Source organism: Rhinolophus ferrumequinum, chromosome 20 (assembly GCF_004115265.2).
Source record: "Rhinolophus ferrumequinum isolate MPI-CBG mRhiFer1 chromosome 20, mRhiFer1_v1.p, whole genome shotgun sequence".
Classification (NCBI taxonomy): Eukaryota; Metazoa; Chordata; class Mammalia; order Chiroptera; family Rhinolophidae; genus Rhinolophus; species Rhinolophus ferrumequinum.
The window spans coordinates 4004001-4018335 of record NC_046303.1 but is presented as its reverse complement, the minus strand read 5'-3'; positions in this window follow the sequence as shown (position 1 = coordinate 4018335).

Below are 14335 nucleotides of genomic sequence, written 5' to 3'. Positions count from 1 at the left end.
TGTTTTTCTTTCAGAAATGTAATTCAGGAAAGAACGTTGAAAATGGTCAAAAGAATATAGCATCCCCCAAATTGGAGTTTTTTTGTTTTTTGTTTTTTGTTTTTAACAGAAGTCTGTTTCAAATATAAGACACGCCTGGACCGAGGTGGTGGCAATGGCAAGGGAAAGAGGTTTATGGAGGTAACACGAATTTTCACCTCTAGAATACGAGGAAAAGAAAATATGCATCACGGATGTCGAGCAAGATTCAAGCTCAGTGACCAAAAGGTAGGTGAGGCCATTTACTAAGAAAGAGAATCAATGATCAGAATTAGGTTATGGCTGCAGTGAACGCAGGTGGGAGCATGTAGCCAGAGATTAAGAAAAATGTCCTCTGAGACAGAACTTGGATTATGTTCCACCTTGGCTTTTCATTCCTGTGCTGCCTGAGCCTTTCTGAGTCTGATAGGCCATGAGATCAATGGATTCAGAAATCAAGAAGAAAAATATAGTGTGTAAAGAGAGTTTTCCTCAACATAAAAATTCCGAAGGAAATAGTGACCCACAAGTAATTGTATCTTTCATTCTGTGTTATCCCAACATCACTTTGTAGGGAGACAATTCCCCATGAGTCACTAGCATGACAGAGTCACCCACTGTCTGTATCATGGACTCTTTCATGGTTTATGTATCTAATAGATATAGGGTCCTCTCCAGAATAAAGAGCAGAAAGAATTACAAAAGACTTGAGTTCCTTAAGTTCCTTAAGCTCAGGGTTCCTCCGATATTATGCAGCAAACTTCATGTTGTCACTGGCAGATGTCACTGGCCCTTCGCATGTCACCCTGTGGGAATTGGAGATCAGATTACCAGCCTGTGAGCAAGCTTTTATTCTGTCTATGATTATTATTGTGAGCAACAAAGTCCTTTGTCTAAAACCCAGGAGTCTTGTGCCTTCTGCCAGAATCCAGGATTCTGAGTCATGCTAACTTTTTAATTAAGTTAAGGAAAATTAAGTAAATTAAGGAAAACCTCAGACGCCTGACGGTTCTTGACACACTTTATTTTTAGCAATCAAGGATTACTTTACAGAAACCTAAGCAACAGTCTACATTTATCCTTTCCAGGATACTGAGTTTAACAAAAATCTCAAAATTGTCACACTTTTTTCAAAGCGGATACTTACTCCTTAAAACATACCCTATAGGACTGTCTTTTCACATTAGATCCTTTATTCTGAATCTCGATTCTCCATTGGATTTCAGTGATGATTGGATGAGATTTAGTCTAAAAGGAAGAAAATACAAACCTCTGTCATTAAAAAAAAACCCCAAAAAACTTTACTAGATAAAAAGCATTTCAATTTGAATAATTTTGTTAAAATACAATGTTCTCGTTTTAAACCATTTTCCCAGCAACACTGAAATTTTGTCATACAGAAAATGTTTTTATCTTATGAAACCATAGGGCAATTTTGTTTGAAATGATGGAAAACCACAAAAGCAACAAACATAGAAGATATGTTAGAATGCTGCGTCTTTGCAACATTAGCTTAGATACAAATAGACAAGGGCTGTGCATGCACATTGTATAAAAATCAGGTTTCAACGTGTTTTTTTCATTAGCATCGAATTATGAAAATTTTTATATATCTCCATATTTTTTTAATCACATAATTGTAATGTCCAAGCCTCACTCTGAACTCCAGGCCTACCCCTTAGGCCACTGCAAGACCCAAAAGGAAATAATCTTATGTACAGCCTTGTCCAGAATGAGATATTCATGCTCCTTAGTCACGATCTACTTTCTAAAAGGAATCTTTGATCCGGGTACTATCTTTCACTAGACCCAGGGTTGGGTGAACAAAAAGGAGGCTTTTTGTGCTATGCTTTCTCTTGTTCATAGCATTTATTGACTTGTTTAGTAGCTTTTTTTTTTTTTAGTTTTTTTTTTAATGCCTTATATAAAGAATGCTGATTCCATTGCAATAAGCATCTCTCTGCAGAAGAGGTAACTAAAGTAATTCAGACCTATCTATTCTCTTACCATTCTATTACCCTCATTCTATAAATTATATATAGTAAATTCAAATCCAAAATATTGTTCAGGTTATAGTAGAAACTACCTTTGAATCCAAGGCAAAATTACAGTGCTAAATTGCAAAGAGGAACTGGGAACAGTTCCAACCCTAGCCCTAACTCTGAGAATAAAGGTCCTGATTTTAAATTAAATTTAAAAATATATAGTATGACTTAGGGGAATAAAATATTATACATTACATTGATTGGTTTTCCGGGCATCTAATATTGTAAGCTGGCCATTGTGACACATCATTTAGACCTTATTTTTCGTTTACAAATCTCCAATTTAAGGCATGTTTTGTTTGCTCCTTCCAGATGCAATCCTTCTCCGATTATTTTTACATATACTCCCATGGCTTGCCTATAAATCACAATAATTCAATCACCATAATCCCAGACACACAGAAATCTGTTCTAACTCCAGTTTAGATTCCTCTGCATTTATTCTTGAACATGGAAGGTCAGAGTAAAGGGGATGTAAATAATTAATCCCTGAATCATTATGTCCTACTCAATTAGCAGTTGTCTTAGCTTGGTCCCACAGAAAACAGAGACCGAGTTAGATTAAAAGCTATTGCTTTCTCTAGGAGGTGCAATCTAAGGGCATGAAAGTGAGGGCAAGGGGAAATAAAAAGAGAAGAATGGGAAGAAGCAAGCCAGGTGATATAGTAAGAGGTTGGCCATTCCTTCACAATGAGGCACAGAGGCGGCTACTCACTAGTGCAGCCCCTCAGCCAGCAGGACGCCTCTGAGTGGACTGTAGAGGGAAACTGTGCCTGGTAAAGTCCTGGGGGTTGGGGGTGGGGATGAGGGGAGGAGACAAAATTGGTCTGCTTGACATCCTCTCTCCCGTATTTGGTTTTCCACTGGTTGATATTTGTCCCATTGGACAAATATGTTCTGCTTTTCCAAATATTTTTATAACATTTGACCTGCTTGACAGTTTCTCAAAAACCAGACCCTTTCCCTTGACTCCCCATCTAGTGATGTAGCGTGTCATCTAAATCTTGATGTGGCCTGAAATGTGACCAGGAATGCATGCAGTTGGTCCCCTGCCCAGGCTGTGCTCTGTCAGGGGAGCAGGCTGGTCACAACCCTGGGGTCCGAGCAGAGTTGGTGGGCTGGGGCAGTGGTTGAATTTTCAGAGATGGAAGCACGAAGACAATAAAGAGTCACGTGTGGTGTTTCCACGTGAGCAGGTCTAACTGAAGTGTTTATTGCATTCAATCTAGTATTTCATGGACTTTATCTATTTCTAATAATGCTGCATAACATTTTTATTCTTTGTGAAGATAGTAACTGGACTATGTTTATTAGCTTCCTGAACTGGTGATGATGCTGTTGATTGAAAGACATATTTTACTTTTGCAAATGCAAGTTAATAAAATTGTCATTAATGAATACTGTTTACATGCAAATGTTTCCTCCTGCAGTACATTTTCCAAGCCACACAAATTTCTCAAGACTGAAATGATACTGTCAATCTCTTCGTTTTTTAATCATTTTATAAGATCAGATTAGAGGCTGTGCAAGTGGCTAACTCACAGGACTTTTCAATTCAATATTTCTTTAACTTGCTGTCAACATATATGGTCCATCAACTAGGAAATTATCTTGTCAGAAAGCCTCATGCATAACATCTTTCTGGGTGTTTATAGGTTTCTGTGTTTTTCGTTGTTGTTATTTTGTGCCAATTAAAGAAAGTTTTGTTGAGGAATTAAATTTTACAAAATTTAAGCAACATCAAAATTTACAATAGTATATTTTTGTTTTCACATGACACACATCCTTACCAGTTGCCATTTTGTCCCCATCTCCTGCCACCGCCAGTGTAGACACTGCTTTCTTTTTCCTCTTCCAACCCTCTCTCCCTTCTCTTCACCTTTCCCCCTTTCTTGCTCTACTGTGTCTTCTTGTTCCTCACACTTTTTTATTTGAGAGGAGTATCCCTTTTCATCATTTAAAAATTTTAAAAAATGTACTTTCAAAGGTAATTTATCTTAGAATGATATTCCTTTTCCTTCAAAGGAGAAAAATCAGTGCTAAATAATGTATCTCTGAATACATTCACCAAAGTCAAAGTACAAATTATACCCACCCTAAAGTCAAAACATAGTTTTAAAAATAGCTTTTTGAGAAAATATCATTCTTACCAAGTTGATTGGCAAGTACTCATACTGAGTCTATGTTCCCATGGGATATCGAAAAAATAGACTAAAGATGTAATGTCGACAAATTCTGGAGCAAAAATTACTATTCATGACATTACAATAAAAGTGGATATTGAAAATGATCTAGGCAAGCATCTTGCCATGTAGAATATTTTCCTGATCTTTCTCAAACAATCTTGGAGTAAAAAGGAGTCACAGAAAGCTAAATTGCTGAGTATGTAGACAATTCTAAACCTCATTCTTCCTCTTATGCAGAGGCACTACACAATAGATTATAATATGTAAGTCATAGACATTCAGTTCTCAGGTGAAAAGCCTTCATTAATAAGCAAGGAAATAATTCAATTTAATAGTTCAATTCCCATAGAATCACAAAATAGACTCAAGTAGAGAAAAAGTAAGGAATGAAGAGAACAAAGAGAAATAAATTAGACAACAAAAAAAGTATAACAGACTAATTCAAAAGCAATTTCTTTGAGGAAAATAACTAAATACCCATTCTGTCAGCTAACCAAATCAAGAAAAAAAGGTGTGCGAAATAGTAAATATACAAATTAGGAAATTAAATGTGGAAACAGCAAATGTACTAAGGGGATTAACAGGCGTCATACAGATTACTGTACTCGATACTAGGCTAATAATTTTAAAATAGACAGAATGAATAATTTCATTTTGTAAACTCTTAAGTCTGACCTTAGAGAGGCTGAAATTCTAAACAACTTTATTGTCAGGGAATATATAAAAGAACATTAAAAATCATCCTGTAGATAGCAATATGCTCAGATAATTTCAAAAATTAACTTTCAAACCTTGAAAGAACAGATAATTATAATATTTTAAAACTTCTTCAGAATGCAGAAAAAGGAGTTTCCAAAATGTTTCTGTGCTGCTACAATCTTGATACCAAGTTCAAAGATACAATTGGGTTCAAATTCCATTTCTGATATTTATTAATTGGATAACTGGATAAACTGACAGTTTTTTCACAGAGTAGCAGAGTGGTGAATGATCAAATGCTTATTAGCCAATGGAACTTACTAGGTGCTCTAACAAGGTAACTGCAATTATAGCTATCATTTTAACGAAGCTATCTAACAATAGAAAATCACTTTAATGTAACTTCACATTGCACATTTTACATTACTTTTATCATCTGAATAAATGAAGAACTTATAAAATTCAAAAGACAACTAATTTCTATGGAATAGTATAACAAATAGAAGAAGGAACTACCATGAAAATGAGTGTATTCCCCGTGTTTGAGTACATACCACCAGGTACTTGAAAACCTGTTCGTAGAATTGAACTATTAGATGAAGACTAACAATACTACCTCAAACATCCCTTTTGGTCTTAGAATCCAAGTAATAGAGAGATATGCAAGACAGAAAAATGGCAGTGTATCTTTGTTTCTCATTTTCATATTGACTTATGGTGAAACTTGAGAAGAGTGAAGAAAACCTGTTGCCTTTACTCTCCATTTAAATATTGAATTGCAAATAATAACCATACATTCATCAGGTGAGTTTCCCCTAACTTGTAACATAAAGAAATCCAACTGCACAAATATTAATGACTTTGTAACTTGTATGAAGCACTGTTTAAACTTCCTTGCATTGTTTAATTCTCCCTTGAGGAAACTAATCTGCAGTCTGTTTTACAAGTTAAAAATTCCACTGCAGAATTACATATGCAAAGTTATTGTCATATTTTATTTAATGATTTATTTTTATTGAACTATTCCCCAACTGGCACACAATTTTTCCCTCTGTGAATTCTAACTTTAATGAGTAAATGACAGATATCCAACAGGTTTAATGTTACTTCACTATTCACCCATCTGGAGTTTCTTCATGACCAAACCAGCTCTAAATTACAGTACATTGAAAGAAATTTGAATAAAAATGAAAACATAATTCTATTCCACCTCCAGCTTTTGAAGTGAATATTAAGATTAGATAACAGATTCATACATGCAAGAAAGCTAATTTTAAAAGTTATTTTAAATGAGCAGAATCTCCCAGTGATGTCTTTGCGTTCATGGTTAAGACTTGAATTCTAGGCACATAAAAATCTATATTGTTCATCTGATTAAGGCTGACTTCATTCATTCATTCTCAACGGAGCCCATGCCCTGTGGTCTTTTGGCTGTGATGACAACTCTGTGATTATCTCCATGTTTTGCCTGGTCCCACTTTTCAGCTGATATTATGCAATAATGCAATGTTTAGCAAGAATTGGGGAATTTAGCTTTTAGCCAATAATGAAGAAAACCAGCACATCCAAAGCTCAAAATAAACTAGCCACACACTACACAATTCTCTTAGTTACCCAAGTAAAGCAACTATGTGAAATTTTAAAAACTATATAGAGAAAAAAATATTGTGATTTTTGAGATGCAAATTGAAATAACTTTGGCATAAAATCAAATATTTTGAAGTGAATATAATTTTAAAACTCTCAATTTATTCTGATTTAAGCACATTAGGGATTGTGGGATCATAACAACAAATTGGCTTCTTCAAATTAAGAAAAAAATAAAGGCTTTTGTATGGGCCATTCCCAGTATTACTTATGCAGTTATTACTTATGCAATAGTTAAATGCTAAGCACTGTAGAACATACTGTTTTATTCCTCTATCAGAATGCCCAACTCACAAATATTCCGTTGAGTGTACTGAATTGAACTTTCACTTATATGCTTGCTTTAAAAAGCCCAGGTATAGAACATTAAGAGTGTACTTTGCAAAAATTGTCTTCCAGGTTTGCAAAAATCCTTTTCAGGTTAGTAATCTGGTGACTTATGACAGAATTATATTTGGCTTCAACCGACAGGAAGTCCCAAATAATAGTGGCTTAAATAAGAAGAATGTTTATTTATCATGTGCATAATACAAATCCTCTCTCAGCCAGAGTTCAGAGCAGGGAAGAACAACTATTCTAAAGCAGGAAAAGGCTTTCTTCAGGGGTTTTGGTTCTTACCGTATCACTGGAAGGGCTGATGACACTGGTGACAGGCTGGGAACAACTTAGAGGTGATCCACGAGGACAGCTCCTGTCCCTGATGCTGTCACAGAGTCACAGCAACCTCAGAAACACTGGAGCTGGAGACTGCCCACTCAAAGCCATGATCCAGGGATTTGAGTGTCAGAGCAAGAGATTGGTCATGCTCACAATTGCTCCTTTACTCCCAGAAACAGGAGAATGAACACTGGAACATGCTTCCAGAAAACAGTGTCCTGCTATCCATCTATGACAGGCAAGAGGCACTGATGGAAGAACTGTGCCTCACTTCCAAATAGCATGTGAGTATATTTACGTGTCAGAACTGTACATACCCAGACTCTGTCTATAAGGGATTCTGTGAAATACAATATTTAGCTTTCAAACTCTCTAAACAGCATGCAAGGGTGAAATGTAGGTTGAGAGGGCCAGTCTATGAAAGTGCCCTGAGACTGGAGGTGTGGAGGCAAACTGATGTGGGGTTGCTCAAGATCGTCAGGCACTCAGGCTCCTTAGAGCTTTCTGCTCTGTGGCCCCAATGATCTTGTCCTGGGTCCCTGTCAGTCTCAGCTAGTAGGGTTGGATCCAGTACATCTATACATCTGTCATCAGGTGAAGGAAGGGGCCAAGAGAAAAGGGCCACAGGGTATGTGACAGCTGCTCCCTAACACTCATCTGCATCCCATTGACCTCAACTTAGCACACAGCCACACCTCGCTGACACAGAAGTAGAACGCATGGAAATGTTGTCATATTTATTGCAGGCCACCATGTGCTCCATTGAAAGGTGGGCTTCTTCAAACAAAGAAGGGCACGAGCATGTTCCACTCAGCAGTGGATATGAGAAGGGCCCTAACATGTATTTATCTTCTGTCAAGTGCCAGGTGCTGTGCTTGACACTGCATTGGCTTTTTGATTTAATTATCACAAGGATATTGAGTTGGTAGTTAACATCTTTTTATGAATGTTGATATTTTGGTAAGGCAGATTAAAGCTTCAGATTGGTTAAATAAAAAGCCTACTTCAACACTAAAGCATGTATACATTTTTTTAAAATTAAAAAGTCATTAGACTTGGGTATAGTAGACAACATTGCAAGGATACAGTTTTTGATAAAAGACAAAAAACAAACATTTACTGTTCTTTTATCTTTATCTTTTCCTGCTTGATGTACAATCATAGTTTTAGGTATGTCTGGATTTATTAACATTAATTGTACTCAGTGAAGTCAATAAGTTTTAGGGAAAAAAGGTTTACCTTGTGGTAGGTTTCTTTAGGTCTCCTCTACAATCTTTGCCATTAACTTAATAAACTACCAAACAGAAACCACAGAGCTAAAGAATACAATAATTGAAATAAAAAATTCAACAGGGGGGTTCAATATCAGAGTAGAAGAAGTAGAAGATGGGAAAACTCCAAGATAGGACAGTGGGATTTAATCAGAAGAAAAAATAGAAAATAATGAAAAAGAAAGAAAATAGATTAAGGGACTTATGGACAACATCAAGTAGATCAACATTCACATGATAGGAGTCCCAGAAAGAGAAGACAAAAAAAGGGACATAAAACTTGTTTGAAGAAATAATGGCTGAAAACTTCCATAACCTGGGGAAGGAAATGGATATCCAGATTCAGGAAGCCGAGATAATCTCAAAAAGATAAATCCAAAGAGACCCACACCAAGACAACTTATAATTAAATTCTGACTCTCCGAGGGAACAAAGTCTAGGTGCTTAAATTTATCTACCAAATTTTCTTTTGTATTTTGTTTGCTTCTCTCTCTTTTTCTTTTTTTAGCTTGAAAAACTAATTAAGCTTCAGAAAGTCTTCTCTGCTTGTTGCATTTGAATCTCCTTTGCTGTCATTATCACCACCATCATTGTCATTAATTCAGTGTCCATATGGCTCCTCTAGCAGGAGGCAGACTGGGTTTTTGTTCTGATTGTTGAAACAGATTATCTTCAGTCTGGCTTCAGAAGAACCTAAGTTAATCAATTGTTATTATTGTTATTATTACCATTATACTTCTTCCCTGAGTTCACAACTGAAGATATAGTTGGAATATCCTTAATGGTGTGAATCCCACAGTTAGTGGAAGGTACAAATGATAAGACTATGCCTCATGGACCTACCCTTTATGCCTGCATAAAGGGTAGGGAAATTTAGTCTACAAGTTCACTACCCTCCTGAGAGGAGAAAAGGACAACTCAAGCAGGATCAGCCTTGACATTGTCTCAGGTTTCCAGATCACATGGTTGATAAACTCCTGGACGCACAGTTAGGTCCTCATCCACAAGCTCTTATCATAGTCTGCTGATTGCCTCAGGGAGCTCATGGGGAAGTGGATCCTCACTGACAGTATGTTCAGGGGTATTTACAGAACCACTCCCCCTTACCTAGGCTCCCGAAGCCTGGAACTTTGGTCATCTGATTTAGACAAAGTTGCCTGGGGACAGTGCATGGAGCTAATGGTCCCCCTTCCAGAAATCTAATTAACTCAACTGGTGTTGACCTTGAAAGACTCTATTTATTTTTATGAGATAATCTTGACAATAGATATTAAAGTCCATATTTTCAAAAATTCTATTTCTAGAACTACATCTTAAAACATATTACACTAGTATTAATATATATAAAAAATGCACATTTAAATTATATTTATCGAGTTTGTTTCATTGAAGGTATTGGAAATCATCTGTAAGAAAGAATAGTTTAATTATGTAAAGAAAGTCTGATATATTTCTTATGATTCAATTTAAAATTATGTTTGAGAAAAATATTTAGTGTTTTTGAAGAATTGTTATTCTATAGCTTTAACTGTAAAATCAGAGTGAAAATCTGTATATACACTCTATGTGACGGCACACATCCACATGTTTTGCTGACTAGACAATTTTTCCTTGTCTTTTCTGATGCCCCGTCTCCTGATTTTCCTCCTAAACTCAGGTCTATCTTTCTCACTTCCCTTTCTGAAGGCTCCCTCCTTCACCTGATCTTTACGTGTTGGTTGTCTGTGGAGCTTAGCATGGCCCTCACCGTACTTTCTCCCTCCAGAAGAAACATAATCTCACACACTCACTTTTTGAGAAGGGGAAACTTTAATGAAATATATGAATCGCCCTTTAAAAAGAGTTAATTGTTTTTAATTAAAGGGAAACTATGAACTGAATCAATTAGCGCTTGTAGCTGGGAATTCGGCCACCATGTGCGACAAGAAATAAAAGATTTACTACAGGGTTTAGCTGGTACACCATGGGAGTGCGGGGGAGGGAGTCTGTGGAAAGCTGCTGCCTCTGCATGTGGTGACAGGTCTGAAGTCGCAGTAGGACTGTAGGGCCAGCAGTCAGGAGGAAAAGGTAGGTGTGGAGACCGGAGAGTGAGCATGGCCTGGAAATGGTGAGCAGAAATCAGACTCCCAGCTGCCTCTGTCACTTCCAATTTCAGACAGGTGCATGGCTTGTAGGATTAGCTGTCCAGGGTCATAGATGTGCTCAAACAGGAGACAAGGGCCAAGTGCAAGGTCTGCAAGGAGCACCAGCAGATCTGCAGCGGCAGCTTGGGCTCTGCATCGGTTTGCAGAGCATGCGGAAATGGCTGTCCCTTTTCTTCTGCCCTCCAAGTCTCCTCTACCTTTCTATCATGGCCACGCCCTAATCTAGAACCAGCCATACAGGCATGGGAATTCTGGGAAATGTGATCTCAGCCTAGTTCAGTTCATGCAGTAAAAACGTACAATTTTCAAACATTGTGTCATACTGGGATACAAATCATAATCGGTATAAATGAGCAAGTGTAAAGAAATAGACTTTCTTCAAACCAGGAAACTAAACAATGAACTCATTTGCTGACTGAATGGGAAAAGATAAAGTAAGATTAAATGTGACTAGGCTTTGTTCTTTGTCATCAGCAATGTTTTTTTCTGTTGTGTTTTCTGATACTGTGTACAAAGAGGTAAGGAGTCTTGGCTTGTCAAACTATGGGACTCAGAACTTGTCTCCCTCCTTCTAAAGTAAAACTCAGGTTTCTTTGTTTGTAAGAGTGTCACAGTTGTGAAATGATGCTTTAGATAATCATAGCAAGTGTTGAAACACCAGGAACGTGATAGTGAACACTCATTCGTAAAGTGTACATGGGGGCATCACTGTGGTCTGACTGAACCCCCAGGGGATTCACTGTGAATTTTCAACTCTTCCCCATATTGCATAATGTTTAGGATTTTGGACTCCCATGGCAGACTGCCTAGGTTTGAATCCTGGCTTTGCTACACACTTAGTCATGTAACCTTAAGCAATTTTCTGTGACTCAGTTTCCTAATATGCAAAGTCGTAATACAAATTACATTTATCTCTTTGGGCTGATGTGAGAATGGAAAGGGTTAAAGATGTAAGTCAGTAGAAGAGAGACGATCCTGGTACGTGGGAAATCCTCACTGAATGGTCACCTTTATTTTAACTTCCACCTTGAACTGAACCCTCTCTGCCACTTGCTATTGGAGTTCAGCAGAGCGTCCAGTGCCTGGCGCAACTGTTATACTTTCTGTCTCTGTGTTCTGGTACATTTTTAGCAAGACTGAATTAAATGAAAGTACTTTGGACAGCTCTGAACCAATTTGTAATTGTGCGTATCTTTGACATTAGGCAACCTTGCACCATCTTATTTTATGGTTTAATTACAATAAACATTCTGAAAATTCCCTAGTTGTTTTTCCATTTTGAACTCTGGACTTAAAATGTTCCCAAATGTCTTCATCTGAAAGTCTCACCAACACCTTGAATGTAGTATTTTCCAAATCAAAGTCACAATTAGCAATCCCCCAATGTGCAATTTTTTTTTTTTAACTCTAGTTCAGTAAATAACAGCATCCATGTGCTTACCTGGAGTATCTGGGCGAGTGTAATAACTTGCTACGCTGCAGCCATCTTCCTGGGTTCTCCATCTGTTTCTATGAGCATTTGCGATAGACCATCTTCATTGGCTCCTTAATATTATCAATAAAATATTGTCAGTCTTTTCTCATGCGAAATAAAATTTGCTCTAAATCTTCTTCCAACTATTTCACAGCTGTCTACCTCTTGGCAATTTGAGTTGTGGTAGTTATTTTCTATTACTCACAATTTCCTGTTTTTCACTTACTTTCATGATTAATCATAATTAAGTCTGTTTCTTGTTTTTGCTCATCTACTAAAACAGTCCTTTCCAGAGTCAACAGAAACCTACTTGTATTTAACTTCAATGGATGATTTTTAAGCCCCTTCTTAACTGAGGTCTTACCAGTGAGTGAGACCTCTGACTTCACGCTCCTTGTTGAAAAGTGAAGTACTGTCTCTTTGTTTTCTGTGACTCTACACTTGCTGAGTTTTCCCCATCTCTCTAGATTCTGTTTTTTGCTAGTTTGCTTGTGTTTTCCAGCCTCCGCTTCAGGTTCCTGTTCATCTTAAGGGTGAATGTTTCTCAAGGTTCTCTCCTAATTCCTGTTTTCAATTTGTAAAAACCCACTTATATCTCATTCATTCATCTATATGCTGATGAATAATAAATCCATAACTAAGACACATAAAATTTCTCGAGTTTAGACCCATAATCCAATTGTGTCCTGAACATCTTCACTTCTAACTGGTTATTTTTTATGGTTTCTATGTCCATTTTTATGTTTGCTCTCTCTTTGTTGAAATTCTCTCTGAGTTCCTTGAGCATCCTTATAACCAGTGTTTTGAACTCTGTCTCTAGTAAGTTACTTGCCTCCATTTTGTTTAGTTTTTTTTTTTTCTGGAGTTTTTTCCTGTTATTTCGTTTGGGACATATTTCTTTGTTTCTTCATTTTGGCTGCCTCTCCATGTTTGTTTCTATGTATTAGATCTGCCCAGTCTTGGCGGGGTGGCCTTATGTAGTAAATGTCCTGTAGGGCCCAGAGGCACAGTCTCCCTGGTCACCTGAGCTGGGTGCTCCAGGAGTGTCCCTTGTGGGGGTTGTGTGTACCCTCCTGTTATGGTTGAATCTTGATTGCAATTGGCACATCAGTGGATGGGATTGGCCTACAGGCTGATTGGCTGTGGGATTTGGCCATGTCCACAGCTTATGGGCTGTTGTGTAGGGGGCTTACCCCACTGAGTGGGATTTACCCCAGGGGACTCTTGTGCCTGTTGAGACTGCCCTTTGTGTGTGTCGCTTGTGGGGCTAATTTGGTGGTGTTCTGCTGTGGTCTGAAGTCAATCTCCAAGTATGTTGATTCTGGGGCCCCTTGTGGGGGTGGGCTCTGGTGCAGGCCCAGGTCAGCTACTGCCTATGAAAGGCTGGGGGTTTCCTGGTAGGAGCTACAAAGTGATCCACAGTTTTTTGTTGCCTATGGTAAACCTGGAGGTGCGTGGGAGAGGCCATGCTGCAAACTGAGGATGGCTGCCACCAGTAACAGGTCTGGGATAGCTCCACAAAAAGCCAGGACACCCCAAAGCCTGCTGTCACCTGTCAGCTCCCTTAAGGTTCAGCCACTGTTAATGCCTCATGCGGTATGTGGGAGGGTCTCAGGGAGTCACTAGATTGGGAAGAGTTGTGGTCACCAGGTTAATGTAAATTCTGGTTTGGTGCCAGTGCTGAGTCTGAAGCTACTCAGCAAAAATCTCAGAGCACACTGAGGCCAGTAGCTGCCTGCCTGGGGCCTGCAAACTCTGATAGTTTTCTAAGAAAGAGTGCAATGTAGGTGGGGCTGGCTGCTCACAGAGAAAGTGCTTCCAGGAGTGCACAAGTACGGTTGGGTGGGGTCCCACTTGAGGCAGCAGGGCGGAGAAGAGGAGCTCACCAGGCCAATCAGATTTAAATTTGGTCGTAAACGTAGGGGGCGGGCTCAACACAGGAAAGATGGCGCCCGTCTGCTGGCTGCACGGGAGGAGGACTCCTCATAGGGAAAATGCTGACTGTCCTCCAGACCTCCCCCTGAGGCCACAAACACCTCAGTCTTCCCCACGTTTGTCTCCGAGGCCCCTCAAGTCACCGTCCCCCCCTGGAGCTCAAGGTGAGTGCCTGGGAGCCAGTGAGTCTGTGTGCAGCCATTTAAGAGGATGTCTGGTTTGCCTGCAGCCTCTGTCCCACCTGGACTGTTGGAATCCT